Here is a 17,977-nt window from a genome sequence, read left to right as displayed (position 1 = left end):
TGATCCAATAATTCAAGTCTCGCTGGCCAGAAACTCTAGCTGCCTTGAGCTCCGATAATTTCTCAACGATCGGGAAATACATTCTCACTGTTCTGGCAAACAATATAAAACGATGCTGAACGCGCAGGAAGTCGATCACAAGAGAGACATGGAAGGTGCAACATTTGACACAGATTTATGTATAAATGTGTTTGTCGATTTGATGGCTATATACAAATTGCTTAAAGTCGAGAGGGCCTCTGTACAATCCGAAGGCTCATCGTTCTTTCCTTATTCTACCGTTTGTACACGTATAACCTATCCTTCTCGTGGTTTATGATTCGCAGTACAGATCCTACGAAATATCCATTCTCCATAAGAGTTGCTTGGCGTGCTGGAGCGATTGCGAGGCAACACGGTATCCTACTGCCCGAACCTGCAACAGTTCTGGGTTTCTAGTTGTATACATTTCTGTGCAGCAGTGCACCCATCGTTCCCCCTGTTTCTACAAGTTGTTTCCATTGTCGTATGTTAAAGAGTACACTCTATACCGAAAGCTTTGTCAAACAAGGAGAGCAAGAGAGGTCGGGAGAAAGGTTTAGATCGCCAGAGAATAGGAAGATTCGGTAGACAATAAATCAATGAGTATGTTCCTCTTTCAAACACGAAGTAGAGAAAAGCAGTTTATCGTCCTACTCTCATTCTATCTTGGCAGTCACTAAAGAAATCCCTCTATGGATTAAGCACAGTAGGAGACAACGATGTCCCATACAAAACACCGTAGGAATTGCCACTATTAGAAAAGGATGGTAGAAGTCTCAAAGGTGTCCATGAGTGCAGAACGAAAGAGCATTTCGATGCCCTTCGTGTTTTTCATCGTTAACCTGCGCAGTACCGTAACATACTTGCACAGTACATTCTCTCGCATTACACGCCTCTAAAATATGTTCTTCATACAATGTTGATGGAAGAGTGAAACTAGCTCGGTGTCAATGTATCTGATCGTCGTAGTTAGCGTTTCGTGTGATTTACTTATGTAGGACACATCGAATGATGACAGCCACGTATCCAATGGACGTATATTTGATCTCGAGACTCGTGAGTCGTGGTTTAATTCTTTTCGTTCGAATCTGATATTTCTATGTATATTTTTCCTTTCTCCGCGTGTCTCGACTATCACCTCCGAATGTAATATCGTTGGAATGCATGGAATATGTATATTTACGATCCGCCCCCTAAATATCAGGCATTTGCTTGACGCAAATCGAGTGATTTCTGTGTCAAAGTTGGCTCCAAACTTTGCTATATTGATAATACACAGGTATACTTGAGTCTGAAACGACACTCTACGGTTTCGGGTAAACTCTATCGTGCGCTTAAACCTCCGCGCTCGACTCTCAACCTCTTCTCTCCACGCGCGCTCTCTCTCTCTCTCTCTCTTTCTTTCTTTCTCTATTCCTATCTCTGGTGCAACATTGAATAATGCATGAGAGCGAAAGTCGAGCCAATAATTCGGCGCCTCCTCTCGTCGCAGTCCTGTCACTCTTTCATTCACTTCGGCAAATTTTTTCACGCTTCGGCACGCAATTTTCATTAGAACAGAAATTGTTTTCTCTGTCTTCTCTTTAATTCGTTGAAAAGATTCCCTTTTTACATCTCCACATGGAAAAAATTAGAAAATTTCCAGAGGTGAATCAACTGCGTGGAGTTCACAGCTCTGACAACCGCAAAAACAAAACGGAACTTTCCCGAAGTCAAATTCAATCGACTACATTGCTCCTTCGCTTTGTGATGGAAGCAAAAGTCGTGATTATTCGAAGAGACCAACTCGGAGAGCACTAGAATTAGATGAAGAAACTGTTTCTATGAATTCAATGCCCAAAATTGTACTTTTTGGTCTCTCCATATAGGCTGCCATCGTTTTCGATGCGATTTATACCGCTCTCGTGTGCCTATTCGCTCCGCTGTGTGCCTTCGGCCTCAATGAGAAGGAGCTTCCTCTTTTGGTCCTCGTTCAACGCCTCTATTCGTATTTTATCTCTCGCCATACATAGTTATATTCGAATGACCTCGAAGCTCTCGCACGATGGTCCCGAGGTTCACGAAAAACCGAACGAATGAAGCCGATCAGATTCTGTTAAGGGGGAGAGAGACGAGCGACTGGATTCTCTCCCGAACGTTTGCATTATCTTTTTAAATTGCTGAGGGAACGTTCCCACTCCATATGACTGTGTGATGGTAGTACACAGCATCTAAATTTTTTTCCTTTCTCCTTCGCTCTCCTATTTCGTCGATGCGGGTATCTCCTATAGTGGGCCGATCGTAAAATCGTAAACGCATAACTACGGAAACGGTTCGACCGTATCCACACTGTAAAAAAGAGGAAAAAAATACAAAAAAGGTTGCTATAGAGACGGAGAGAATCCTTCAACGAACCCTTTTGAAAGTTATACCGTGCTCACGCGATTCCTTCAGTTTTTTTTTAATTTACGATGCGAAAACCCATCACAAGTTTGTAGAAAATTCAATTTTTTTCCTTTCATAGCACCCATCCGCTATTTTTTTTACCTCAGCGTATGTACTCGCAGTCTGTTGGGAAAGTGTGAATATATTTTCCTTCACAATCACTGTGTACATTCGCCGATAAAAAAAAAAACAACATTCGCGGTAGTCTAAATTCATCGAATTTTCGTTACACCTGCAATTGTTCTATTGTGTAACATTTTCATTCAATTTTAACGAATCGTCCATCAGACGAATTCCCATTAAATGCGTCGCAACGTAAAAAAAATCGATTTGGGTAAAGCCCAGAAATTGAAAATTCGCGATAATTTCCACAAAGTTGGCATCACGGTTGTTTAATCTGAAAATCTGAAACCATTCACCCCAATCCTTTGACTATAATTTTTTTCAATGCAATTTATCATTTCTCAAAGTAATTCGTACGCGCGTCAATAACGAATGGCGCAGTGGGGAAAAACCCCAACAATGCGGATTCGAAGATAATCAAATATTGAATTTCAATATTTTTTTGACTTCCAACATTGTCAAATAACTGTTTTTCTCCACTCGACTTAAGGTCATGCACCACGCTTTTTCCCCTCACGAATGAATACACGTCCAATATGCACGGAGTTTCCGTGTACGGTGAGTTTGCCGAGTGTGCCATTAGTCTGTCAGCACGAGTATCGAAGGGGGCGGTTGTTAGCGAGCGGGATAACACGCGTATTATAGCGGCACGCACCTTGAACCTCTCTCGAGAGCTTCGACATCATACAATCACGCCTGTATACGGAATATATAGGTGATACAACATACGTCCGTTTGTACGTCCGATCTCCGGATTCTAACACATGCGAGTTATACGTATATGGGAGGGCTGTGTCTCACGAGAGAGATTCAAGAACATGCAATCCGGCACGTCCCTGCATTGACGCATCGGTTATACATTCCGTATATTATAATTATCCTTGATATACACAGTAGCGAGACTTTATCAACTTTCTTATACGTGTATTTCTCTCCTCGACTGCTATAATTTGAGCTGTGACTCGGAGGCATTTCGCATTCCAGTAGTTACTTTTCCATATAGTTTAGTGTGTTATGAAGTTATAGGATAAAGCGCGAGTCTGATTGACGCCTTGAATGAGAAAATATTCAGCGTATCGCTTATCTATACAGCTTTTTAATCCATTATGAATATGCAACTGCCAAAAGCACGTTTTATTTTCCATGTCAAATGATCGTTTAACTCTTCGTGATTTCCTTTAATTGCAATCTCTTTCTCGTGTACGAGTTTTATGTGTGTGTAACTGCATTTGATATTTTGCAACAGTACCCCGACTCAGCGGTCGTTAATTGAATGTTCGTAGACATTTCAATTATTTTTCCCTCCGCGTCATATTATACCTGAACTTTCATTCGGCCAAGTTTGTGTCAATTTAATGACTTTTTTTGTAACTTTTATCATTTGACACATCGCTGAAAAGATTTTTGTAATTATACGTTATAGTCCGGTTTGATCGCGATATCGAGCGAGATATTTAATCGATTTTTGTGTTATTTTTGTTGCAGGTACGTTAGCGAGAAGATTTTTCAAGTATTTTCACTTGCGACGGTTGACCAACTGGCCGACTTCCTCAAGTGTTTTCAGGTTCTGTATATATATACGTAACCACATTTAAATTGTGCATATACGTCTTTTGCTATTTGACGACGAAGACTTAGCCAACTTCTGTCGTCCAGAATCTTTGTCTATAGATATGTAAGGACAAAAGCATGAAAGTCTACGAGTGCTACTGCGGCTGAGAGCTCTTGCTCAAACTAACAGTCAGCTGCGATAAATTTCAATTCAAAGGAGGAGCTCGGTGCTCTAGCGGAGCTCAAGCGTTCCGACCATTGCATCACTACTGGTATTACACACTCTACAGTGAAATGAGGAATGCAATGTGTGCAAGTACAAGACTCGTACACGCTCGTAGGAGTGTCTTTATGTGTGAGGGAGGCAGGGAGGGAGAGAAAACGTTCAAAAGCTCTTGCACGATATGCTACAGCTTCTTCTTAGCATACACTGCAATTTTCATTCTTGCCCACATTGTCATCCTGTTCCCTCACTTCTCATCCCAAGTTTCTTCATCATTCGGGATCCCCCGAAATCCTTATTTTTCTCACCATCCCGCTCGAAAACGTAGTCGCATACTTCGTATTTCATTCTCTTTATTTCATCTCGTAACTCGTTACGTGTGCATGAGCGAGAGGAAAAAAAGAGCACGAGCGAACGTCAATTCTCTGGGGAAACCGACGCAACTTTAACTTTCGCACAATGAAATGTTCCGCAGTAATTTATGCGGTACAAAGCGTATGCAAAAAGGACTATTTTACGAGTTACCAGTCGAATTGTATTAGTCTCCGCGATCTCTTCACGCCAGCAGCCTCACAAAACTCCACCTTTGAATCTTTTATCATTGAAAATTTGAACTGTTCTAGAACCCCAGCTCGGTTCAATTATGACAAGTTACCATATAGAAAAGTAAATCCGTACAATTGAAGGTGACGATAATTTAGACGTTCCTTGAATCATGACATTGCACAAAGTCGCAGAAACCTTATGAATATGCTTTCACTCATTTCCTCAAATTCGTCATGTTTCAAGAAATAATTCAATTTTCTCTCTTCTCCGTAACTTTCCGTCGTGTAAATTTATTCGCCATTTTCCTCATTTTCTTTTACACCATTATCACCACGTTCAAAGGTCAAAAGTCCATGCTTCATTTGACTCCATTTCATAAATTCATTTTCAACTGGTTTCAGCATTGTTAAAAAAAAAAAAAAAAAAAAAAAAACATTTACAAAGAAAACTTTCTTTACCACAGTTGTAACGATCTTCCTGTAGAGAATGAAAAATCTGTTATTTTGCACGTCGATGAGTTTTAGAGCAGCCCACACCGAAGGGTGCTCTAATTTCGTACATTACTTGTTCATTGTCGTAAAACACATGAGGCTGGCATTAAAACTTTGCGATCCCTTGGAACATCCCATAGACCAGCTGTCGCGGTGTTCCCCACACCGTTGCTCGGGGTATATACGACGATGGGAGATCACGTTAGAATTCTCATGCACAATGGCAGATTAGTTGGGAGGCCATACGATAGCTCAACTCATGGTTCGAGCTTCATGTTCGTCCATATATATGTCATAAAATTTGTCAGTACCGGCCAGTTATTCGAAGCAACTCCACCGTCAAATTGACGCGTGATCGTGGCATTGTCCGTTCTGATCCATACACGATTTCGGGATATACACACATGGAAAGGATTTGCCAGCAGCTAGAAAATCGTCAACAGCCTGGTGGATGCTCGACTTCTCGTACTGTGATCCTCAGCTTGAACTGTCGAGCCTAAAAACCGAATATGTTTGTAGTTTTCCGAGATATTAACTGAACAGAATGTTTTTTTATTCTACGAACTGCGGAAATTCGATTACAAAAAAGTCCATCCTGCGAAATCCTTCATTTGAAATGATTTTTATTTTTGAAAAATTTATCCTCAGTTTTTTTATTGTCAACTGGAGGGTTCTATTCATATGACGAATGAAACGGAAGGAAAAAGCATGAGCTTATACGTGACAAAAACATGGATCACCCTCGGTAATATATTCGTTACTTTGTCTCAGAAGATAACAAGGGTAGTCGAAATAATTTCTCGTTTCCTGGCTTATTCCAGTGTTTTGTCATTCCGTTAAATTTTCTGGTGACAAGTTACGTAACTCAATGCCATTTCTCTCATAATCATCTTCCTTTTTCTCTCCCTCCCACCTCTCTCTCCCCTTGTTTCGTTGTCTAATTTCATTACAGTTCTGACGTACGAACAGAAAGCTGTTACGGATGTATAAATTGTTCAGACCCTTCATACGATTCTCTTGTGCCATCCTGCGGCAGTAGGTACTTCCTCTAATTTATATGAGCTATATATACACACATTTTACGACCGCTTATAACTCAACTTGTCAAATATTCTCAATTTCTCTGTCGTCAAGGATAATTCAATTACAAACTATTGTAAGAGTCGCGAATGCTGTTTCGAAGAAATATTTAAGCGTTGCCTGTGAAATAGGTAGTATCGAAATGCAAAGTGCAACTCTCCTACGTTGCCAGCTCTGCTGAAATTCCGTCAAATTAAATCCATTGCTCCAGTATCCATTATGCTGGCAACAGGATTCTGACTTGTTTGCATGGCGTGTTCCACAAAAGTGAGATTCGCACGAACCTCTGATGACCCTAATTCATTAGCAGCAACTATTTGTACGTCGTATTTTCCCACTCAGACCCGTTAAAGTTCCTTTATTCGCGAATAAGATTTATTTCTTTGAATGTAGTATCACGCGCGTGGGAATCGAGCAGACTCATTCCGCTGTTTCGTATTACGCAATCGATGCGCCGCGAGGTATCATCGCGTCACCGCGCGAGAGTTGGTTGACACTTGGCGCTCTGTAGCGAGCAACGTACGCTGTTCCTCCAACATGCCAATTGTACGAATTGATATGATGAAACTGGCTTAAGTTTCTTGGTTTTACGTAGGTGTTTGAGGGTTTATTATACCCACAGGGTGACCGAGTGCTCTGCTCGTCTTTTTATCACTCACTTTCTGTCCTGCCTCCTTCTTATTCCTTCTTCCCAAGCATTCGATCTTTCCGTTGTATAGCAGTTCACAACTTCGTGAGTAATAAGGAACGTTTCATCGGGTCATCAAAAGAAGATGAGGTGCCTGACTATCCAGCAAACAGTCCTTCACTCTCTTACCAAGACGTTGTTGGAAGCACCGAGGCTTCGTGCATTATCTCATCCTTTTCCTGCAGTACCCAAGTAGCTTATGGACTAGCTCATTCTTACTATAGAACACGATTCTTCGCATTTATCCTCTCCGAATGGACGAGTGCAAGAGTGTATCGATTTTAACGTATCAACGTACGAAGTGTTTGCTCCTTCAGAATGTATATCTACAGATCGAGTGTAATTTTAGAGTATATATTCAGATATGAGGACGCCAGTAATCTATTAATGGAATGCAGGCAAGTACAGAGTGCGCCAGAGTCGTCGTTTCGCGAGCTTCATTAATCTTTCCCGAAGTTGATGTACGTTATAGCGGAGCAGCAGAGTGTACTGTATATGCATCACTCGAGTACGCTGCTATATTAACGTTAGTCTACTGTCCTCTCTCTCTCTCTCCTCCACTCCCTCTTGTACTCTCATATTCTCGAGTATTTTCCCATCCACGTTGTTCCGGAAGCTGCAGCAGGTTCTTTTTGACATGAGCCAACGCCCTTGTGTATTGAGATGGGTGCACCCTGCTTCATTATCTTCGGTGTTGGTACCAATATACTGATTGCTAGCATAAATCCTTCCAAAGTTAGTAATAAGTTTCATTAGGATAGAAGATTACTGAAAGTGCTCGGATAGTCAAAAGACTTTCAATAAATTCCTCGATATTTCCTCGCGATCGTTACATAATGCATAGTAGAGATTATGCTCTGTCTAATAATCAGAATTTGTATACTCCCGTGAAAACTTTGAGCGCGCATGCACGAGCGTATTCTACATCGAACTGGAAGAGATACACGATAAATTTCATGGTGTCAAAGGATCGTGATATTTTCAAAATCAGCTATAGAGAGAGTTGCGATAAAATTTCATAAATGTTGGGAGTAAAAAATACGGCGATCACGTTGAAATAGAGTTGACGATAAAATCTCGGTGCTTGAAGTGGGATGAAGAATTGCTGATGTGTAGGCTAAGTGGAGATTCTTTCGCGATTGCTCGGAGATCGTATATCTCATCCGTCGCTTTTCGTCCCCATACTTTATTTACCCTCGTTCCACATAGCTTATCCTCCTTTCCTGTTCTTTCGGTTTCTCTCTCTCTCTCTCTCTCTCTCTCTATCTCTCTCTGTATAGAGAACGACGCCTGTAAAGCTCGTTTCCTGAGACAACAGTAACAGCCGCTGCGTCATCTGGTATGCACGCGAAACGATCGATCGACAAGCTTCACTTTTTTGCTTCTTTTAGATTTTACTATGGTGACCGTGGGGGCTAAATGCGCCGCTGTTTATTCACTTACGTACTGGTCTCCGCTGGCGTAGTATGAAAACAACGCCAACTTCGGCCATCCCGTTAAATCTCCCAACGAGATTTAATATAAAACCGTTGAGCGGCTGTATCAGATACGGGTAATAACCGAAGACAGCTTTCAGCGTCACTGGCGGCGAACCGTAGCACCGGGATCACGAACGTCACTGTAGTTATGGAAGAGTACTAAAAGGCGCACAGGCCTTGTATATTTTTGCTTGTAAATCGAATTCATCGAAGCCAACTCCGCCAATAAGAACGTCGGGTAAACTCTACTTTTCTGCACTCGGTTTGTTAGTGCTTTTCTCCTTTTTTTCTCTTCTTTTACCTCCTCTTTTCTTATGAAAATGAGAAAAACAACGGAAAACTTGAAAGAGGCTAGAGAAAACGTGGCTCTGCGTAATAAAAATCTATAAGTTGAGACTCGAAGCGTGATCGGTTAACTTTTCCTACTACAACGAGACGAAAAAAAAGCTTACTCGCCCGGCTTTCAGCCATAACCGTGTTCAACGTTGTATAAAGTCCGATATCCCGCTTCAAACGTGTGTTTCGTTCGCTAGGATGCGCCAATTTAATGCACGATGTTCCACAACCGCTGTGTTACCGAGTTGAATTTTCGGGGGGAATGGGATTGTGCAGTAATATCGTAGTTGAGGCGCATGTGTTTGCGTAATCCTCAATTCCGTACTTTGTAGCCGATGCCATATATTCCCGTAATTAGTTAACAGAAATATTTCAACATTGAGGAAATACCTCGTACATCCGGCATAAAGGACTTTTATAATAAATACGAGCAGGACACGGAGAAAAATAGTTAGATTTTTTTGATTAAAAACGAGTAGAACGGAACGAGCGAGTCAAAGGATGGAACGTCGTGCAGCCAAATGATGGTAAACCCGGGCAAGTCCTATCGGGTTTGGCGAATGTAGCTAAATCGGATTCCCAACAGATACGGCGCCGTCTGGTCCGAAAACTCGTAAAGCACATCGATGTAATCTTGTTGGAGAAGAAAAAAATAGTAATAATAAAGTATTTAATTTCCGTTCTCTCGGTATTGCGACGGCGAAAACTCGCGGCGGCTTCCGAGCCAGCGTGCAAAGAGGGATCATCATATTATTAGTTCAGAAGGAAGTTATATAGGAATAAAGCCCGAGGGATCTACGACGAGGCTCGCCTGCTTCCTGGCTTCTGTGGGCGCCCTACATAGGCCTTCGCAGGCTCATGCAATTCCACCCATCTGGATAACCCTACCAGGCCGATTAAGAAAGACGAAGTGACGTTTATTGCTTTATATCTTTCGATATTATTACGTAGGAGACATAGATGTAGCGATTGTTCGAACAAAATGGTAAAAGGGTGCAAGTCACGTTGCTTCACTTAGAAAATCGATGTGGATACGCCATTTTACGCTTGTTACCAATCGGCTCGCAGTAGATATATGTTGACATTAAATAAAGATATAGACTCGTTCGTCGTCGTATTTTTATATCTATACGAGGGATGACAAGTTATCTCATCGTTGGAACTTTCATCTCCGTTCCACGTTTTCCACCTTGACGTTTTCCCCCGCATCGGCTTTTCTTATTCTTCTTTGGCCTCTCAACGAGCGCACTTCTATAGCCTGGCTAAAAGATTCGAGGTGCTGTAACACGTGCATATACGTATAAGTCGAACACGACGAAATATCGGTCGCCATTCCATATCCCTCGTTCCACGATTCACTCCTCCTTGCCAGATAGAATCCTCGTTTCGTCGATCATGATTTATCGATGAAAGCTCTCCTATTCTCGCCCGCAGCCGCGCGCATGCACGCCGAGCGAGCGCAATGCTCGAGAATATCGCTGTAATCGACTGCGGAAACTATCGTAACCGCAGCTCTTCGTCCTACATAAAGCTCGTACATGCGTGTAGAAATACGTGAATTGTACGAGTGTAGTGGTGCGTTCTGGTACTCACAATCAGTCATTCGACGAATAGTGTACCAGAGAAAATCTCCAGAGAGAAAGAGTAATACGAAAAGGGGGCGTAGAGGAACGAATATCCAGTCATGAAACAGTGTCTAAGCTGTGCTGCGTCGTCGTACCGAGGGCGCAGGAGGGAGTAAAGGGCACAAAGCGTGCGACTGAGAATATTCTCGATTCCCGTTCCATCGTGTATTACTCCTCGAAATGAACTTCTCGCACTCGCGTCGCGCGCACCTCCGCGGATTCTCTTCTTCTGTATTTCCACGTGTGCTGCAGACATTTTTATCTGCACATAATATTCGATGTCTATGGACTCATATGCCGCCGAGGCAACGTTGCGGACTCGCTGGCTTAGACCACACAAAAGCGGCCTTTCGCCACGAATCATGTTCGTCCGAAAGGATGCGGCTGCCATTCGAATCTTCCTTGAGCCACGCATCAATAATAATCAGCGGTAATTTTATGACAGAACATTTTTTTCACAACCGCACGATTATTCGATTTTTTATTCGAACCGTACAAACGCGGCCCTTTTAGGCAAATTGCCATACAAAAAACCTGACACCGCCTCAACCCGGGCTTTTGCTGTTTCTTGCAAATTGTGTAAAGCATCGCCGGAGCAAAAGGTTTCGCTGCGTTAGACGTCTAAGCCCCTCGGGTTATTTCGTGCTTCATGTCTCTCCTACACATTCGAAAATTTACTTTCCTCCATAAATTTTATTGCTTGCGAACAACGCGTTTTGCAGGGATGAGATCTGGTGATTCGAGGAATATAAAGGACGGGAAAGAGGTGCTTCGAACACTGATACATCTTGCGTCTAGAGGCTTCTAGTACCCGAGCAAAGCTCTTCTACCCCATATTTCGTTTGTTATTTTTCCCTTGCCCTTTTCTTTGAAACGCCTCCATTGTCGAGCTCCCGGGGAATCGTGTATCGGACAACGGTGTATCTCAAATGTACGCGCCGCCGGGACGGTTACCCCACTAACAAGGAAATGTACTGCGATCGATAGTTTTATCGCGTGCCTCCGATCCTTTGAATTGGAAAACTTTTGGGTAGAAAATTAGTCGAAGGGAACCGACGCTTTTCGGAGAGAAACGACTGGATAAAAGAAATACCGTTATACCGAAACGGGATAACCAATGGAATTATTTATAAAACTTTTCCCTGCGAGCTTCATCCCGTATCACTTGCATGCATTTACAATTCCACGCGGAATTCCAAACGGTAGATTTTTTCGCCAAAATTCTAGTAATCGTGATTATTTATCGTGAGCTTATCACAATATGTTACAAAATTCTTTGTGTCATTCTATAAGGAGTCATTGAAGTAGATCATACCCGACAGATCGTATTTTATGGGTGTCTAAATTGGATCGATTTTTACTCCCTAATTGACGATATAATCACTTGAAATTAATGTCAGAGTTATTAATTCAAAATTCTAAATAATAAATTCTAAATAAATTTTTGTCAACTTATCTTTTGGCGAATGAAATTAAAATCCATTAATCAATCAGGGACCCATCACTCACTGAACTCGAAATTTCATTCGTCCTTGGCGAAAATATTATTTATATTTGTATAAAAAATCACGTTAGAAAGCGCAAAGAGCACAACGGGAAATGGACCATGAAAAAAGTATTGATGAAAAGACCGAAGGCTATGACAGGAATGGGTCAAGCCAATAGGAAACAAAATTCCGAAATGCGCAAATGTGAGGTTATACGAGTGCTCATTACCAATTTCATTCAGTTTTTAACGTCATATGCCTTTATTACCAGTAAGACAATCGTCTCGAATTTTTTCCCAAACCTTCATTATATACTTCATCGTTATTGTGTACGTTTTTCATAAACTTCGTAAGAAGCGTTCATTCGTTGTATGGAAAGATGAACCCTGTGTATTTTTCTTCACATTTAAATACGTTTATCTCAATAACCCATAAGACGAACCCTTTAAAATTTGATATGTGTGTCAGTCGGTGTAAATTTTAAGACTTTCTTAAGGAGTTTCGGTACAGGCGATACAATGTTGCCATGCTAAACCATGCTAAAAGCATAAAAAATTTCAAAAAGTTCAAAATTTTATAAAATTTGATAAACATATTCTTTAGTGCCAAATTTGACAACACAAATTTTTTAAGATTTTTCTTCTACACAGTTATCGAGTAATTGATCACTAAAGTTGACGTGTATAAGCATAGCGTTTCCATATGTATAGGTATACATTCCGGGCATAAGAAATCTGCTTTAATGCGTAATTACTCGATAACTAAGTAGAAGAAAATTTTGAAAAAATTTGTGTTTTCGCACTTGATGTCGAAGAACATTATCACCAAATTTGATCAATTTCTTAATATTTAGACTTTTGTACCGAAACTCCTTAAGAAAATCGTTTCGTGTATGAACTACTCGAGCGTTTCTCTCCAAGAAAGTACTTTTTTCGAGTCTTGTAAGAGCGTTTCTAGGTATGCATGGAAAAAAACTGAAAATTATTTGGCGTGTATTTCGAATTCGATATAAACAGGTTCCATCTGTGTTCATCGAGTACAAAAGCGTCCCTCTGGAGATCCCCGCGCCATACTTTTTCGCGAGCTACGTACCTCAGTGTGTATGCGATTATTTAAATGAACGCTTCGGCATAACTGCTCATACGTTGTGTCTTCCCTTTCACGGCTACATGGTACTTACCCAGCGGTCTACCAGCTCAACGTTTTAAACGAAGAGACTTCCACTCATGCTGGATATACATTTAACACTACAGGCCGTTCTCTTTTATTTTAATACCGTGCAATCTCCATTCGTTTTCTCTCGCCCTTTCATTCGTTGCAACAATGTTGCACAAATGGTCGTTCGATTATGTCGATTTTACTGTGATATGCGACATATCACGTATTCGTATATCGAGAAAAGACTGCGAAATAAGAATTCAACTTGTGAGCAACGCTCGACCAATTTCCAGCGTGAGAATAATAATCTTCCAATTTTTAGACGATCTTCTCTCCTACATTTTCTCAGAGCTTTCGTTGCATTTGGACATAATTGTATACTGCCATTTCTCAGATTTCAAACCGTGTATTTCTGTATATTCTCAGATGACTGGAATGTTTTTCACGCTCGGAACTATGACCAGGTCTCTAGAAATGTGCGTCGTGCCAAAGATTTTGAAAAGCAATCTCCTTATAGCTTTGACGTTGAAGAAGACAAAACGAAAATGCCGTGCAGTTTTGGTTATTAAGCTGGTTGTAAAAGGCGGGGTGAAAAAATACGCGCGACTACAGAATCGAGAGCAAGCGAAAAAGAGACTTCGCGTGGGAACGTTATCCCGGAGGGCTGTGCACTCGAAACAAAGCCGCAAAAGCCTCGGCGACCGCGAAACTTAACACCGCGAGGAATCTACACGCTGCTGAGAGCAACGACGAACGAGTGCAAACATTGCCGGGGAACCATCTCTACGACACATATACACGTATATTCGTTGTATCTACAAGCCGAGAACGACGTCGCGTCGTCGTTGCAGGTTCTCCAGGAAAAAAGAAAATAGTCCGGCGTCTGTATGGGAGATAAAAAGTGAGAGAACGATTCAGCAAGTAAATAAGGAGACGAAGAAGGATGATGAGCCCTTAAAGGGTCCCAAGAAGGGCACCACGGCGCACAAGTATCTCTCGCTAACTGGTTCGCTGCGCTTCAGGTATTTTGCACAGACCTTTTGCCTCTTCTGAACGGGCGGCGTTCCTCGCGTGGCCCAGTCGATAAATTTCGCTGGAGCTGCTCCGTGCAAGGGAACGTCGTGCCGGCCACTTTACCCTGGTCATTATCCTAACCTCCTCTTTTTTGCTTCCCCTATGAGAGGAAAAAAATTTAGATTGCCTTGGAGCGCTCGGCGTCTTTCGGACAGTCAGAAAGTCGTATTTGGAAAAGAAAAAAAAACGAGTTTCGCGATGTATTTTTAGCTGCGGGCTTGCGCTCGCTTCGTCGATTCCAGAGTAGAAAGCTCTTTCGATTTGAATCTAATAAAGCAGCACAAACTTTTAGGCTTTAACATTTTGCAAATGGAATAATAGTTTCTGGACGAATTCAGTGAACTCGTTACTGCCGCACGTCGTTCTCCGAAACGGTCAAATATTTTATTGTATATCGTGGTTCACACGAGCATTACAATAAAACTTTGATGGACGCTCATTCATTGTTTTCCCATTTAACAATGATGCCAAACTTCGAGGAAGCTCCATTTTTACTTCATTCTTTGGCATATACAAAACAGGCAATGATACTGGCTCCCCCATTGTCAGTTTTTGAAAGCTCGCCTATTATTCATTTTTGAAACATGGAAATACTGTGATTTCGTACGAACCATACGAACCTATTCATTGTTTCTTTCCAGCCCACTGAAAATCAAACGGAATTCTCGTTCTCCCAATCTACGTCAGACAATGGAGTTTCGGTGTTGAAGCTTCAAGCTCGAAAGTTTTGTGGCATTCGTTTCCGCTCACAACCTGTTCTTATCCACCGATTCGCATATTCCCAACGAAAAGACAAATGAAAAATTCAGTCGATGGGTTTCGAAATTTGTGCTTTGACTGATTATACACAATTATGCATTTTCTTCCAGTTTATGGATAACAATAAAAAATAAAAATAAAAATAAAAAAAACAACAGAGTCGCGTCAATTTGCACGTTGCGCGGTTCGTACAGTGGAATTTGAGTTACTATAATAGAATCATCAACCGAGGAAATGTTCGAATGTGTGTATCTGGTGAAAAAGCAAGGCCATAAAAAGGCATTAATAACGCTCGTTTTAACGACGGACCGTGTGTTTTACGGGCCGCGAAATGACCAAGGGTTACTCTACGGAGTGCTTCAAAATTCGGCGTAACTTTTCCTCGAGTTGCTCGAACACTGTTGAAGCATAAACAATAACGCGAGTGTCGCCAAAAGATTGATAATGTGATGGAATCGAATAAGGAAAATGGCGGGATGATTCCCGAATAACGATTATCATTTAGTGAGCCGATGAGCGAAGTGGAGATGCCAAGTTGGAAAATTCTGAATCAGCCGATACTCGAGTGCAGCCGCAATGTGTGCGGGCTCGCTTCGTGCTTTCAGCTACGCGAAAAATCGTTTACTCTGCTTTGGGGTTTGCCGAATGGGCTTTCCTGGTATTTTTTCACTTTGAAACGGTACAATCGAAAGACGATGCACTAACGGAATATTATATTCTCATGTTTCGTTCGAGAGGAAAAGAGAGACGGGGAAAGAACGAAGAGACGAGTCTCGTTGAACGCATAATTACTCGTATACGTGGATCGTGTATATGATAGCTCGTTTTGCTTGTTCGCTCTTCATTTCCGGTCTGTTTGTCGACAAATGAAAGAGGATTAACCTCCTTAATTTGTAGATCACACCGAATTTCCTCGCACTCTGTTGTACCACCGTCATCATCGTTTCGGCTTCTGTACACTGGGAGTCTCAATTATATAAGTGAATTAAGGAGGAAGTGACAGTGACATAAATGTTGCCATTAAAATCAAATCCGCGTGATTTTAATAAAGACATTTATCGAGTTTTCGTACACAAACCCCTCAATTACTTGAAGAATTTTTGTATTTTGCTCACAGAAAAGCGTGTGATTCGATGAAGCAAAGTTAGATTTTCGATTTCGCGTTTTTTACAGCTCTCTTCGCATCACGTGAAAGGCTCGGGTGCTGAATTCGCGTCAGTGCTGATCTATCCGCACCAGGATATACTGCCCAAGGCGCGGGTATCTATAATAGTCCGGTTAATGACCGATTCGAAGGATTATGTGCTTTAGCAGCCGTTGCTCGCCCGGCCCACTGCACTCCGATAATCCGAGCATTAGTCGAAGTACATATTCAGGTTCAAATACACGAACGAAACATAGCACTAATACGTGTTATTCGTATCCGAGTCTGGCTGGTTTGCGGTGAGAGTACAGATCCCCGGAGGGTAGTCACGAGGTCCGCGAATTCTGCAGGGAGTAACAAGGCTCAAAAATCAATTATTAAAATTCGCAGCAGTGTCGTCCCAAACCGTATGATCGTAACCGCGAGTACGGGCAACGAGACAAAGGTTGAACGCGGTGGAGCCAAAGTGCTGCGACACAACGTTTCACACGTTGATCGAATAAAAGGCCTGAACTCGACAACGATTCTGACTATGGAATACTAGAATTTCCTCTCCGGTGAGCGGATCACTTCTGTCTTTACAGCTTGATAATATATTGACGCGGTTGTTTCGGAGAGCAAAAAGGGCATTTTCATTCTCTTCGTTGAGTCAGCACTTCCTGGGCAGTGTTACGCTCGATTGTTTCGAAGAGTGAAAAAATTCATGTTTCCTTCATTTATCCGAACATTTCTTCCCGGAATTTTGGCATTACGTTTGATTTTCCGAAGCACTCCTCGGAGAATCGGCCAAGCGGAAGGAGGCCCCGCGTTATCGGGAATGTGAATCGTCGATTAAGTCAATTGACACCCTCGGATGAACCAAAGTGTATTGTCTGTCAACCCTCACGAATTAATGTCCCGAACTATCTTTCCTGATAGGACCAGGATGTTGGTAAGGACGCAGGCAGATATCGAATGTATACATAATACATGGACGCTGCGGGTTGGGAGTGTTCGACCTACATATATTTACAAAACCGAATCGATTCTGTTATCGAAAAGCGAGAAGAATCAATGAGAGAGAGAGAGAGAGAGAGAGAGAGAGAGAGAGAGAGAAAATATAGGCGAAGTGACTCTTGACATTTGCGATTGGGATGAGAAAATGCTTTCCCGATAATTTTTATTTTATTTACAAAGGAGCGTCCGTTCGTGAACCCCGAAAAAAAACGCCCACTTGTATACGAACTCAGCGTTCAGAGAGGGTTGGGAACAGAAAAACTTAACATCGCGCGAGATCTCATAGCCACAATGTAACGATTCCCGTAACGTTTTTAATTTTTCCATCCGCTTTTTTGTCACTCCGCTACGGTGAGGTAATTTTTTTATCTCGTCTACCCGCTCTCTTTGGTGGTGCTCCCTACGATAATATACTCAGAGAACTCGCACGCGCGGTTCTCGCGTAATTAAAGAGAGATGCCGCATAAAACGTTTCCGCTCACTGCCCACGTCGTGTAGCCATTAAGAGAGTTTTCGTTTTTTTTCCTCTCTCCTTTTTTACCATCCACGTTATGTGTGTACGCTAGCACACCCAAAGAGGGCCTTGACGGGAGCAACACAAACGGACTGCAAAAGTTTGCCGACAAAAGGATCTCTCGCGCCGGTCGGAAAGAGGAAGGGAAACGTGCTGTATACAAAAGCACAGTCGCGACCTGACCGATGAGGCACACGAACCTCACTCTTTGCCTCTTCGTTCACGTGAATAGCACCGACGCAGAATGATTCATTCATCT

At 42.0% G+C, this 17,977-nt stretch overlaps 1 protein-coding gene across 5 annotated transcripts in view; it reads left to right on the top strand.

Moving 5' to 3' along the window:
• Positions 1-17,977, top strand: part of kug (kugelei) — a 284,544-nt gene that overhangs the window by 196,683 nt on the left and 69,884 nt on the right. The window lies entirely within an intron of this gene.

This window comes from Venturia canescens, chromosome 2 (assembly GCF_019457755.1).
Source record: "Venturia canescens isolate UGA chromosome 2, ASM1945775v1, whole genome shotgun sequence".
NCBI classification, from domain to species: domain Eukaryota; kingdom Metazoa; phylum Arthropoda; class Insecta; order Hymenoptera; family Ichneumonidae; genus Venturia; species Venturia canescens.
This window is presented reverse-complemented; position numbering and strand designations above follow the sequence as displayed.